The 15,161-nt window shown below is 37.5% G+C and overlaps 1 long non-coding RNA gene across 1 annotated transcript in view; it reads left to right on the top strand.

Moving 5' to 3' along the window:
• LOC133537230 (uncharacterized) overlaps positions 1-12,650 on the top strand; it is a 35,820-nt gene extending 23,170 nt beyond the window's left edge. Inside the window, exon 6 of the long non-coding RNA XR_009802627.1 lies at positions 12,000-12,650. This is a non-coding gene — a long non-coding RNA (uncharacterized LOC133537230). The remainder of the gene's footprint in view (positions 1-11,999) is intronic.
• The last annotated feature ends 2,511 nt before the right edge of the window (positions 12,651-15,161 follow it).

Below are 15,161 nucleotides of genomic sequence, written 5' to 3'. Positions count from 1 at the left end.
ATCTTGTCAAAAAGTATAACCAACTAAAAAATTGGTCTAAAGAAAGTAGAGCCCACTAAAAAAAATCTTGTCAAAAAGTATGACCAACTAAAAAAAATCTTGTCTAAAAGTATGGCCAACTAAAAAATTGGGTCTAAAGAAAGTATGGCCAACTAACAAAAATCTTGTCAAAAAGTATAACCAACTAAAAAAATTGTGTCTAAATAAAGTATGGCCAGCTAAAAAAAATCCTGTCTAAAAGTATAACCAACTAAAAAAAATCCTGTCTAAAAAGAGTATGGCCAACTAACAAAAATTGTGTCTAAAGAAAGTATGGCCAACTAAAAAAAATATTGTCAAAAAGTATAACCAACTAAAAAATTGGTCTAAAGAAAGTAGAGCCCACTAAAAAAAATCTTGTCAAAAAGTATGACCAACTAAAAAAAATCTTGTCTAAAAGTATGGCCAACTAAAAAATTGGGTCTAAAGAAAGTATGGCCAACTAAAAAAAATCTTGTCAAAAAGTATAACCAACTAAAAAATTGGTCTAAAGAAAGTAGAGCCCACTAAAAAAAATCTTGTCAAAAAGTATGACCAACTAAAAAAAATCTTGTCTAAAAGTATGGCCAACTAAAAAATTGGGTCTAAAGAAAGTATGGCCAACTAACAAAAATCTTGTCAAAAAGTATAACCAACTAAAAAAATTGTGTCTAAATAAAGTATGGCCAGCTAAAAAAAATCCTGTCTAAAAGTATAACCAACTAAAAAAAATCCTGTCTAAAAAGAGTATGGCCAACTAACAAAAATTGTGTCTAAAGAAAGTATGGCCAACTAAAAAAAATATTGTCAAAAAGTATAACCAACTAAAAAATTGGTCTAAAGAAAGTAGAGCCCACTAAAAAAAATCTTGTCAAAAAGTATGACCAACTAAAAAAAATCTTGTCTAAAAGTATGGCCAACTAAAAAATTGGGTCTAAAGAAAGTATGGCCAACTAAAAAAAATCTTGTCAAAAAGTATAACCAACTAAAAAATTGGTCTAAAGAAAGTAGAGCCCACTAAAAAAAATCTTGTCAAAAAGTATGACCAACTAAAAAAAATCTTGTCTAAAAGTATGGCCAACTAAAAAATTGGGTCTAAAGAAAGTATGGCCAACTAACAAAAATCTTGTCAAAAAGTATAACCAACTAAAAAAATTGTGTCTAAATAAAGTATGGCCAGCTAAAAAAAATCCTGTCTAAAAGTATAACCAACTAAAAAAAATCCTGTCTAAAAAGAGTATGGCCAACTAACAAAAATTGTGTCTAAAGAAAGTATGGCCAACTAAAAAAAATATTGTCAAAAAGTATAACCAACTAAAAAATTGGTCTAAAGAAAGTAGAGCCCACTAAAAAAAATCTTGTCAAAAAGTATGACCAACTAAAAAAAATCTTGTCTAAAAGTATGGCCAACTAAAAAATTGGGTCTAAAGAAAGTATGGCCAACTAAAAAAAATCTTGTCAAAAAGTATAACCAACTAAAAAATTGGTCTAGAGAAAGTAGAGCCCACTAAAAAAAAATATTGTCAAAAAGTATAACCAACTAAAAAAATGGTGTCTAAAGAGAGTATGGCCAACTAAAAAAATCCTGTTTTAAAGAAAGTTTTGCCAAATAAAGAAATTGTGTCTAAAGAGAGTATGGCCAACTAAAAAAATCCTGTTTTAAAGAAAGTTTTGCCAAATAAAGAAATTGTGTCTAAAGAGAGTATGGCCAACTAAAAAAAAAAAAAACTTGTCTAGAGAAAATATGGCCAACTAAAAAATTATATTGTGTAGAGTATGACTAAGTACAAAAATGTTGTCTAAAGAGAGTATGTTCATTCATAGTTTTGATGTAAATAGTCATGAAAATAAAGAAAACTCATTGAAGGTGTGTCCAAACTTTTGTCCTGTTCTACAGTGGTCCCCAACCACCGGGCTGTGGCCTGATTGGTACCGGGCCGCAGAAGAAATTTTTATTCATTTTTATTTTTAAAAAATCAACATAAAAAACACAATATACACTTACAATTAATGCACCAACCACAAAAACCTCCCTTTTTCATGACAAAGGAAAAAAAAAAAAAAAGGATTCCCCCGCGGGACAAATTATTAAGCGTTGACCGGTCCTTGGATACAAAAAGGTTGAGGACCACTGCTGTACTGTATATCCAGATTTGCACCAAAATGTAACAATTGTGTTGTTTTGACATTTTTAAAGCAAGAAGACACATCATTTCACACAAACTGAAAGAGTAAGTTTTGCACAACAAACCTCACAACATAAAGTAGCTCAGGAAACTAAGAAGTTGTCAAGTTTAAGGACATAAAACGTTTGATGAATCTCAGCAACGTGAAAGAAAACTATTGACACCTTTATTGAAGTTAGTATAATCAGCACAAGTGGAAGCAGGAGGCGGCAAATTGGAGAAAAATAACACAAAAATCCCGATTACGTTCACGTCATTTCTCTTCAGCGAGACCGAGGATAATTAATCACACCCCCCTGGGCCCCCCAGCTGGGGAGTGATGCTTCAGAACACGGGCCGGGACAAAGCTGCTTGACCAGCGGGGCCGGGAGAGTCCTGGTCTTGAGGTGCTGGGATCAGAGCGGGTCACGGCCGCGTGGGCGTGTCTGCTCAGCCCTTTGACCTTTTGTCACCCCAGGCTTCCTATAATCTGGGCCTCAAAGACACAATGGAGAGCCCCTGAATGGAGTTAAATGGTGACTATTAGGCGGCTCTCTCTCGCTATTCTTCATGTTTGTTTAGTCCAGCTCCGTCTCACGTTGGTGCTCTAATCAGGCGTGTCATGGGGGGGGTTTAATTGGACGTCCACTTCAACTTGGAGGAGGACCAAAGTTCACAAAAGGTCGTCCTCCACTGTTCAGACCTGAACACAAAACACAAAATTGAGCATAATCATGAGAGTCCAGTCCATAGTGGATCTAACATAATAGTGAGAGTCCAGTCCATAGTGGATCTCACATAATAGTGAGAGTCCAGTCCATAGTGGATCTAACATAATAGTGAGAGTCCAGTCCATAGTGGATCTAACATAATAGTGAGAGTCCAGTCCATAGTGGATCTAACATAATAGTGAGAGTCCAGTCCATAGTGGATCTAACATAATAGTGAGAGTCCAGTCCATAGTGGATCTCACATAATAGTGAGAGTCCAGTACATAGTGGATCTAACATAATAGTGAGAGTCCAGTCCATAGTGGATCTCACATAATAGTGAGAGTCCAGTACATAGTGGATCTAAAATAGTGAGAGTCCAGTACATAGTGGATCTAACATAATAGTGTGAGTCCAGTCCATAGTGGATCTAACATAATAGCGTGAGTCCAGTCCATAGTGGATCTAACATAATAGTGTGAGAGTCCAGTCCATAGTGGATCTAACATAATAGTGTGAGAGTCCAGTCCATAGTGGATCTAACATAATAGTGAGAGTCCAGTCCATAGTGGATCTAACATAATAGTGAGAGTCCAGTACATAGTGGATCTAACATAATAGTGTGAGTCCAGTCCATAGTGGATCTAACATAATAGTGTGAGAGTCCAGTCCATAGTGGATCTAACATAATAGTGTGAGAGTCCAGTCCATAGTGGATCTAACATAATAGTGTGAGAGTCCAGTCCATAGTGGATCTAACATAATAGTGAGAGAGTCCAGTCCATAGTGGATCTAACATACTAGTGAGAGTCCAGTCCATAGTGGATCTAACATAATAGTTTGAGAGTCCAGTCCATAGTGGATCTAACATAGTAGTGAGAGTCCAGTCCATAGTGGATCTAACATAATAGTGTGAGAGTCCAGTCCATAGTGGATCTAACATAATAGTGAGAGTCCAGTCCATAGTGGATCTAACATAATAGTGTGAGAGTCCAGTCCATAGTGGATCTAACATAATAGTGTGAGAGTCCAGTCCATAGTGGATCTAACATAATAGTGTGAGAGTCCAGTCCATAGTGGATCTAACATAATAGTGTGAGAGTCCAGTCCATAGTGGATCTAACATAATAGTGTGAGAGTCCAGTCCATAGTGGATCTAACATAATAGTGAGAGTCCAGTCCATAGTGGATCTAACATAATAGTGTGAGAGTCCAGTCCATAGTGGATCTAACATAATAGTGTGAGAGTCCAGTCCATAGTGGATCTAACATAATAGTGTGAGAGTCCAGTCCATAGTGGATCTAACATAATAGTGAGAGTCCAGTCCATAGTGGATCTAACATAATAGTGTGAGAGTCCAGTCCATAGTGGATCTAACATAATAGTGTGAGAGTCCAGTCCATAGTGGATCTAACATACTAGTGAGAGTCCAGTCCATAGTGGATCTAACATAATAGTGTGAGAGTCCAGTCCATAGTGGATCTAACATAATAGTGAGAGTCCAGTCCATAGTGGATCTAACATAATAGTGTGAGAGTCCAGTCCATAGTGGATCTAACATAATAGTGAGAGTCCAGTCCATAGTGGATCTAACATAATAGTGTGAGAGTCCAGTCCATAGTGGATCTAACATAATAGTGTGAGAGTCCAGTCCATAGTGGATCTAACATAATAGTGTGAGAGTCCAGTCCATAGTGGATCTAACATACTAGTGAGAGTCCAGTCCATAGTGGATCTAACATAATAGTGTGAGAGTCCAGTCCATAGTGGATCTAACATAATAGTGAGAGTCCAGTCCATAGTGGATCTAACATAATAGTGTGAGAGTCCAGTCCATAGTGGATCTAACATAATAGTGAGAGTCCAGTCCATAGTGGATCTAATATAATAGTGTGAGAGTCCAGTCCATAGTGGATCTAACATAATAGTGTGAGAGTCCAGTCCATAGTGGATCTAACATAATAGTGAGAGAGTCCAGTCCATAGTGGATCTAACATAATAGTGTGAGAGTCCAGTCCATAGTGGATCTAACATAATAGTGTGAGAGTCCAGTCCATAGTGGATCTAACATAATAGTGTGAGAGTCCAGTCCATAGTGGATCTAACATAATAGTGAGAGAGTCCAGTCCATAGTGGATCTAACATAATAGTGTGAGAGTCCAGTCCATAGTGGATCTAACATAATAGTGAGAGTCCAGTCCATAGTGGATCTAACATAATAGGAGAGTCCAGTCCATAGTGGATCCAACTTGTTGGTCCATAAATCCAATGTTTAGTCATTTTAAGATTTCCTCGTTAGATTTCTAATAAGGAAACTTTGTATCCAATTCTCTGTTTTCTTGACACATAGCTGCAAAATTAACAATTAGCTTATTGAATTTATACACAATAATGAACATATTGTATATGTGTTTAAGTTTTAAATATGTGGCAGAATATCCTTTTCACTTTGACATGTTTTTTATATTTTACTAAGTAGAATTTAGCTGCATTCAGGGTGTCGCATTTGATTTTATATTGTAGTTTAATTGACGTGACTGATAAATAATATTTAAATAATTTCTAATCATTCCTGACTGTGTGCTGTGACTGCACTCTACTGCCCTCTAGCGTCAAGTAGAAGAAACTCCAGCCAGTCCAACTTGTTCCATCTGTAAACCTGAAAATATGTCAAATAAATGAGAGGTGATTTGAATTATTCCTTTTAAAAACTGTGATAATTTACAATACGTGGTTATTTTGTTGAAATAAACAAACATGAGTTTAACTTGTTGGGTTTGACCTAATTCGAGCTTTGACCCAACTTTTGTTGGGGTTTTACGGCCTTGGTTAGAACAGTAAAACAGGTGATCCGTCCAATCAGAAAGAGCACCGCAACGCATGCGCATCAACACTAAAGTTCTCGAAACAAAATCAAATCAAAACTAGATGAGGCAATTCCTGAAGGGATTGTGTGTGAATGCTGAAGTTGAAGTGAAATGCTGACAGAACGTAAGAATAGTTCGAATATTGAAGAGTTTAAATTTCCAGGAAAACTGGAACTTGGTTTGGAACTTGTGGAAAGTCTTAGTTTGAATGTCCAGGATGAGTGGAATGTGTTGATGTTGGAATGCTTTCAATAGGTTGAAAAATGTGAGAATTGTGCAACTTGGAAAAATGTCCCATTCATTTCAAAGGGAACTTCCTGGAAATTTGGGGACAAAAAGATTGGGAGCATGAATGTCCTAAATGAGCTGAATTGGTTGGTGTTAGAATTGTTTAAATTGGGCCAGAAATGTTGAAGTAGTTAATGGTATTAGGGAAGTTCAGGAAAAGTGGGAATTTCTTTTTAGCTTGTAAAAAGGGTAGTTCGAATTTCCAGAATGGTGGAACGTGTCAAAGGTGGAATGGTTTAAAGAATGTGGGACTTGTGGAAGTTTGAAACATGGCCAATTCTTTTTGAATGGGGAACATTCAAAACAAAACGGGAATTATGGGAAGTACGGGATTTTTTCTTTTTTCGAATGGTTGAAGTAGAGCACTTAATTCCTGAACAGGCTGAATATTTTGAAGTAGGAAGGGTGTGAGTCAGATGAAAAATGTGGAAGTTGTGGGACTTTGACTATTATGTTGGATCCACTATGGACTGGACTCTCACACTATTATGTTAGATCCACTATGGACTGGACTCTCACACTATTATGTTAGATCCACTATGGACTGGACTCTCACACTATTATGTTAGATCCACTATGGACTGGACTCTCACACTATTATGTTAGATCCACTATGGACTGGACTCTCACACTATTATGTTAGATCCACTATGGACTGGACTCTCACACTATTATGTTAGATCCACTATGGACTGGACTCTCACACTATTATGTTAGATCCACTATGGACTGGACTCTCACACTATTATGTTAGATCCACTATGGACTGGACTCTCACACTATTATGTTAGATCCACTATGGACTGGACTTACACTATTATGTTAGATCCACTATGGACTTGACTCTCACACTATTATGTTAGATCCACTATGGACTGGACTCTCACACTATTATGTTAGATCCACTATGGACTGGACTCTCACACTATTATGTTAGATCCACTATGGACTGGACTCTCACACTATTATGTTAGATCCACTATGGACTGGACTCTCACACTATTATGTTAGATCCACTATGGACTGGACTCTCACACTATTATGTTAGATCCACTATGGACTGGACTCTCACTATTATGTTAGATCCACTATGGACTTGACTCTCACACTATTATGTTAGATCCACTATGGACTGGACTCTCATACTATTATGTTAGATCCACTATGGACTGGACTCTCACTATTATGCTAGAGCCACTATGGACTGGACTCTCACTATTATGTTAGATCCACTATGGACTGGACTCTCACACTATTATGTTGGATCCACTATGGACTGGACTTACACTATTATGTTAGATCCACTATGGACTTGACTCTCACACTATTATGTTAGATCCACTATGGACTGGACTCTCATACTATTATGTTAGATCCACTATGGACTGGACTCTCACTATTATGCTAGAGCCACTATGGACTGGACTCTCACACTATTATGTTAGATCCACTATGGACTGGACTCCCACACTATTATGTTAGATCCACTATGGACTGGACTCTCACACTATTATGTTAGATCCACTATGGACTGGACTCCCTCACTATTATGTTAGATCCACTATGGACTTGACTCTCACACTATTATGTTGGATCCACTATGGACTGGACTTACACTATTATGTTAGATCCACTATGGACTTGACTCTCACACTATTATGTTAGATCCACTATGGACTTGACTCTCACACTATTATGTTAGATCCACTATGGACTGGACTCTCATACTATTATGTTAGAGCCACTATGGACTGGACTCTCACACTATTATGTTAGATCCACTATGGACTGGACTCCCACACTATTATGTTAGATCCACTATGGACTGGACTCTCACACTATTATGTTAGATCCACTATGGACTGGACTCCCTCACTATTATGTTAGATCCACTATGGACTGGACTCTCACACTATTATGTTAGATCCACTATGGACTGGACTCCCACACTATTATGTTAGATCCACTATGGACTGGACTCCCACACTATTATGTTAGATCCACTATGGACTGGACTCTCACACTATTATGTTAGATCCACTATGGACTGGACTCCCTCACTATTATGTTAGATCCACTATGGACTGGACTCTCACACTATTATGTTAGATCCACTATGGACTGGACTCCCACACTATTATGTTAGATCCACTATGGACTGGACTCTCATACTTTTATGTTAGAGCCACTGTGGACTGGACTCTCACACTATTATGTTAGATCCACTATGGATTGGACTCCCACTATTATGTTAGATCCACTATGGACTTCTCATTCAGTTCAATGAGAACTTCAGAAAAAAATGGGAATTTCGGGAAAAGTGGGATTTTTTTTGAAAAATGTGACGAACTTGAATGATCTGAATGAGTTAAGATGGTTGGTGTTACTTTTTTTTTTTTTTTTTAAATTGGTCGAGAAATGTTGAAGTACTAATATGTTGAATTGAGAAATGGTATTAATGGGATTCCTGGAATTTCCGGAAAAATGGACATTCCAGTTCAAAAAACAATTTTGTTTTTTTGACCTGATTAAGAGGAATGTTTTGAAGGTGGAACGGTTGAAATGTGTTGAAAAATGTGGAAGTAGTCAGCAGAAAAAAGGGTGGAGATATGGCTTTGGAAAACCAGGAATTCTGGAAAATCCCTGAATTTTTTTAAACTTGGAAAAGAGGAAGTTTGAATTTCCAGAATGGTGGAATGGTTTGAATCTGTGTTAAAATGTGGAAATGGTGGAATGTCTTAAAGGTTTGAATGGGTTGAAGATTGTGGGAATTGTGGAAGTTTGAAAAATGGCCAATTCATTTTGAATGGGGGAAAATGTGCCGGAAAACCTGGAATTCTGGGAAAAATGGGAATTCTTTTGAATGTGTCAAGGGAGGCCCACAATTCCCGAATAAACCAAACAGTTTGAATCGGATGACAAATGTGGAAGGTAGAGTGCGCCAAAAATCTGCAGAAGAAGAAGTTTAATAAATAGATGCTTTTTGTTGTCCGAAACCATGACTGTGAATGTTTTGGAGCATTCACAGCCTTACTTTGTGACAATCCTAACTTGTGTGGACTTTGTCACTTGTACGATAAGTAATTACTTATTCTAAATGATATTTATTTCATTATTTTAAATTATATTTATTTCATTGTGTTGACTGACCAATTAGCATACACCAGGGGTGTCCAAACTTTTTCCACAGAGGGCCGCTCATGGAAGTATTTAAGCATGCAGGGGCCATTTTGATATTTTTCATTTTCAAACCATAACAACATATATGGATTTTATTTTTTAATCCTTAGGGCTCCTGGGGAGCATAGAGGGTCTCAGCCACTAAAATGTTAAAAAATAAGTCAAATTATTATTTTTTTTTATTTAATGCTTACAGTAAATCTCTATATCAACTTGAGGTTGATATAAAGTAAAACAAATAAGGTTTTATGCCTTTTCTGTCAAAGACATGTAACCTGGGTGACAAAACCCCATTAAATATCCTCATTTAAATATCATTTTAAAACCCCATTGAATATCCTTTGTAATTAAATCTTCCTATTTAAATAATTTTATTTAAATATCCTCTCAAAACCCCATTGAATATTATTTCTAATTAAATATATTTCTATTTAAATATCATTTTACTTTAATATCCATTCTATTTAAATAACCTTTCAAATCCCAATTAAATATCCTATTTATTTTCGTGTCTTTGGGTGCGTCATTACGTCACGCGATCACATGACCGCGTGCGTCATTGCGTCACGTGGTCACGTGACCAATTGCGGGAAGCATAAAATCCGGCAGTGGGCTGCATCCAGGAAGAGCGAGATGGACGTGACTCGGTTTTGACGCTTTAATTATTAACTAAGCCTTCTAACTGAAATGTCGTTATGTCGAACTGTAGGAGCCGACTACTAAAGCCGTGGGTCGTCGTGCGAGAGTGTTAAGTGGGATTTATCTGCGGAATTGGTGAGTTGCATCTGTTTAGCTTAGCCGCTTCATTGGTTTTGAATGGAGCTGTTAGCATCTACTTCTATGTCTGTTTCTCTGGATATAGTCAACTAAATGAAACGTTATCACTGTCAACAATTGTCTGATTGTTTTTGAGTTGTTTGATGGTTATCAGTGCTATGCATCCAGGGCACTTTATGATGCAGTCCAGTCAATCAATCAATCAATCAATGTTTACTTATATAGCCCTAAATCACTAGTGTCTCAAAGGGCTGCACAAGCCACAACACAAACCACTACGACATCCTCGGTAGGCCCACATAAGGGCAAGGAAAACTCACACCCAGTGGGACGTCGGTGACAATGATGACTATGAGAACCTTGGAGAGGACGAAAGCAATGGATGTCGAGCGGGTCTAACATGATACTGTGAAAGTTCAATCCATAATGGATCCAACACAGTCGCAAGAGTCCAGTCCAAAGCGGATCCAGCACAGCAGCGAGAGTTCCGTTCACAGCGGAGCCAGCAGGAAACCACCCCAAGCGGAGGCGGATCAGCAGCGCAGAGATGTCCCCAGCCGATACACAGGCGAGCAGTACATGGCCACCGGATCGGACCGGACCCCCTCCACGAGGGAGAGTGGGACATAGGAGAAAAAGAAAAGAAACGGCAGATCAACTGGTCTAAAAAGGGAGTCTATTTAAAGGCTAGAGCAGGGATGCCCATTACGTCGATCGCGAGCTACCAGTCGACCGCGGGGGGTGTGTCAGTCGATCTCCAGCCAGGCTTTTAAAAAAAAATAGACCTAAAAATTAGTGATCATCAATCTTCACCAAGACGTCACTTAAATGACATTCACGGTACCGGAGGGTCTTGTGAGATGACGCTGACTGCTGCAAGATCATTATTATGAAAATATGACCGAGAGGAAGGCGAGAAACACTTTTTGTTTCAACACTCTCGCGCCGTACCTTCCGTCAAAACTCTAAAGGCCGACTGCACATTTCCTATCTTCACAATAAAAGCCCTGCTTCATGCTGCCTGCGCTAACTAAATACAGAGTCTCGGAAAACTGGCGTGCACAAGCGATCCCTCAGAAAGCTGGCGTGCACATCACTTGTGCACGCCAGCTTTCTGAGATTCTATTTAGTTAGCGCAGGCAGCATGAAGCAGGGCTTTTATTGTGAAGATAGGAAATGTGCAGTCGGCCTTTAGAGTTTTGACGGCGCGAAAGTCTGTTGAAATAAAAAGTGTTTCTCACCTTCCTCTCTGTCATTTTTTCATAATAATGAACTGGCAGCAGCCAGCGTCATCTCACAAGACCCTCGGGTGCCGTGAATGTCAATCAAGCAAGCTACGGAATTTGCCGCCAATGTTTTTCTTGTAAAGTGTATGGAAGCTGGATGAATTAGATGCCAAAAACCAACCACTTTCATGTGGTATTGTACAGAAAGGACAACTTTGTTTCTCCTCCATTTGAAAATGTGGGCGTTATCATCATTACTGTCTGATTCCAATCAATGCAAGTCATCAGAATCAGGTAATACACCAACTTATATTCTTGTCTTTGTGAAAGAAAGACATCTGTATGTGTTACACATGCTTGTATTATCATTAAACACATTTACCTTGTTTACAAAAATGTCTCTTTCATAAATAAATAAATATAAATGATATATATAAATGAGGTAGATCCCCTCGAGTTGGTCAATTGAAAAGTAGCTCGCCTGCAGAAAGTGTGGGCACCCCTGGGCTAGAGTATACAAATGAGTTTTAAGGTGAGACTTAAATGCTTCAACCACTGTCTGCTATGCACTTTATTTGTGGATGCAATGGGTACATTTTGATAATATTAGAGAATTAATATTTTGATAACAATTATTATATTTATTCTATTTGGATGCATGTATTATTTATTGTACAATATTAAGAAATATACTTGCTATTTGAATACAGTAGTATTATTTAGTATTTGAATGTATTTTGTGTGCGTGCACTGCCCTTGTTGTACAGGCCAGGTTGGATGGCGAGCTAGAGCCTGAACTACAGTCTGAAGCTTTATGCCCGGAACCGAACCAACCGAACCGAATCCACCCAACCGAGCCCCGGGCGGGTAGGAGGCTCCTCAGCAGCCCCTCTGTTTTATCCCTTTGTTTTTCCATAAACGCAACGTGTTCATTTCTGTCCTCAACTTTCACATTTACCCGTTACCTTCACTAAAACCCCTCTGGACACTGCCACCACAACGTGGACTTTGCAAAGTCGTTTAATATAAATGATAAATGGGTTGTACTTGTATAGCGCTTTTCTACCTTCAAGGTACTCAAAGCGCTTTGACACTACTTCCACATTCACCCATTCACACACTGATGGAGGGAGCTGCCATGCAAGGCACTAACCAGCACCCATCAGGAGCAAGGGTGAAGTGTCTTGCTCAGGACACAACGGACGTGACGAGGTTGGTACTATGTGGGATGAACTGTCGTGTTGCGCTTATACCATTTTTGGTAAAAACAAGGACTGAATCAAGTACTTTATCACATTGTAAATATTGAACGTTCTGTAATTTATGTTGAAAATGTGAATGGCCATTTGAATTTATGTGTCTGTTTGTTTATTTTTCCTATAATTCTTTAATATAATTTGGTACCATTTAAACTTAAACCCTGTGTTCAGTCTCCATTACTCTCCATTTCTAGAGCTGAATTTAGTTTCTTCTGATTTAGCCCAGTTATATAATTCCTTGTTTACTTAATACTTGTACAGTGCTTTACTTAAGTAACATACATGCTACAGACAACTTTTTTTTTTATAGTAAAACTGAAATATGCAGTATTTAGATGGATAGTACTTTATTGATTCCTTCAGGAGAGTTCCTTTATTTAGCAATTAAAGCCCTCAAAGATCAATAATGCAGGACAACATTGATTTTAATTATTTAATATTTTTGAGTAATCACAGTGAAAAGTTAAATAAAACCCTACTAAATATATTTGAGATCCGAAAGGTTCCCCACTCATAAAGTGATGCATTTTTATTAATTTTTTTTTAAACTTTTAACACTTAAATTTCAAGTTCAACTTCTGATATATCTGTCGATTTTAAGTTTGAACTATTTTGTTTGTTTTATGTTCTTTTGTCAAAACTTTGATGTTTTTATATGGCAACCACACAACATATGCAATATTTTTTCCACATAAATCATTTTAAAGTGATAATTTTTAAGTAATAATTCATAGATTTCTTGCTACTATATTAGATCCACTTTGGACTGGACTCTCACGGTTGTGTTAGATCCACTATGGATTGGACTTTCACAATATGATTTTAGACCCGCTCGACATCCATTGCTTTCGGTCCCCTAGGGCAGTGGTTCTCAAATGGGGGTACTTGAAGGTATGCCAAGGGGTACGTAAGATTTTTTTTAAATATTCTAAAAATATCAACCGTTCAAAAATCCTTTATAAATATATTTATTGAATAATACTTCAACAAAATATGAATGTAAGTTCATAAAGTGTGAAAAGAAATACAACAATGCAATATTCAGTGTTGACAGCTAGATTTTTTGTGGACATGTTCCATAAATATTGATGTTAAAGATTTCTTTTTTTGTGAAGAAATGTTTAGAAGTAAGTTGATGAATCCAGATGGATCTCTATTACAATCCCCAAAGAGGACACTTTAAGTTGATGATTACTTCTATGTGGAGAAATCTTTATTTATAATTGAATCACTTGTTTATTTTTCAACAAGTTTTTACTTATTTTTATATCTTTTTTTCCAAATAGTTCAAGAAAGACCACTACAAATGAGCAATATTTTGCACTGTTATACAATTTAATAAATCAGAAACTGATGACATAGTGCTGTATTTTAATGCTTTATCTCTTTTTTTCAACCAAAAATGTTTTACTCTGATTAGGGGGTACTTGAATTAAAAACATGTTCACAGGGGGTACATCACTGAAAAAAGGTTGAGAACCACTGCTAAAGAGGGGGGGGTTTCCCACATATGTGGTCCTCTCCAAGGTTTCTCAATGATCATTCTCACTGTCACCGACGTCCCACTGGGGTGAGTTTTTCCTTGCCCTTATGTGGGCTCTACCGAGGATGCCGTTGTGGTTTGTGCAGCCCTTTGAGACACTGGTGATTTAGGGCTATATAAATAAACATTGATTGATTGATTGTTTGATTTTTTTGTCCTTTTTTTTTAGCAATGGAAAAAAAAAAAAAATAAAGACAAAAGGAACAAATTGCCAGCATGGCAACTTTGTGTCAACACTGCCACTTTTTCTCATTAGATTTCATAGGGCTGGGCGATATTGGCTTTTATTAATATCGCGATATTTTTATGCCATATTGCGATATACGATATGTATTACGATATTTTGCCTTAGCATGATCACGGCACATCAATTCCGCACAGAGCAGAGCGGATCGTGCGGGACAGGAAGTAGTATACAAAATACAAAATAAAACACCGGGTCAGTTTTCAAAATAAAATGCATTGTGTTTACGGCGGATCACATTTCTCTCTCAGTAGAGGTTTAGATATAAATTTGTATTGCATTTCAGTTGTTTAGTCTGAGCATTAAGTGAGAAAGACCATAAGTTACAACTTGATGGTGTTTTCATCAAGTTAAGGGAAGAAGGACAGATTTTCACATTGAAGTTTTTTCCATTTGGGTATTTATTTATTTATTTATTTTTGTAGCTCATGTTGCACTGTTCAATGTTCAATATTAAAGTGCTTATCTTTAACAATAAAAAGCCTGATAATAAACCAGTGTTTTTATTTTTGCTTTTCATGTCTTCCAAGCCTATGATAATGTGAATCAACTCATCATCACAATAATTTGTTGACACAAAATAAATGGCAATCACTTTTACCTACAAAGGACACACAGCTAAGTACTTAGCTTCCTATTAGCAAATGTAATTTTACATTAATTTCCATATTGTGAACGCCTCGGGATGCCCCGGGAAGAGCAAGACAAAGTGGCTGGGAGAGGGAAGTCTGGGCTTCTCTGCTTAGGCTGCTGCCCCCGTGACCCGGCGTCAGATAAGCGGAAGAAGATTGATGGATGGATGGATTCCATATTGTGTAAAGCAGTGGTCCCCAACCACCGGTACCGGGCCGGAGAAGAATTTTTTATTTAAAAAAAAAAAATT

The sequence above is a fragment of the Nerophis ophidion genome, linkage group LG18, assembly GCF_033978795.1.
Source record: "Nerophis ophidion isolate RoL-2023_Sa linkage group LG18, RoL_Noph_v1.0, whole genome shotgun sequence".
In the NCBI taxonomy this organism is placed as follows: Eukaryota; Metazoa; Chordata; class Actinopteri; order Syngnathiformes; family Syngnathidae; genus Nerophis; species Nerophis ophidion.
Note: the sequence above shows the minus strand (reverse complement) of the source record. Positions and strands in the feature narration are given on the sequence as shown.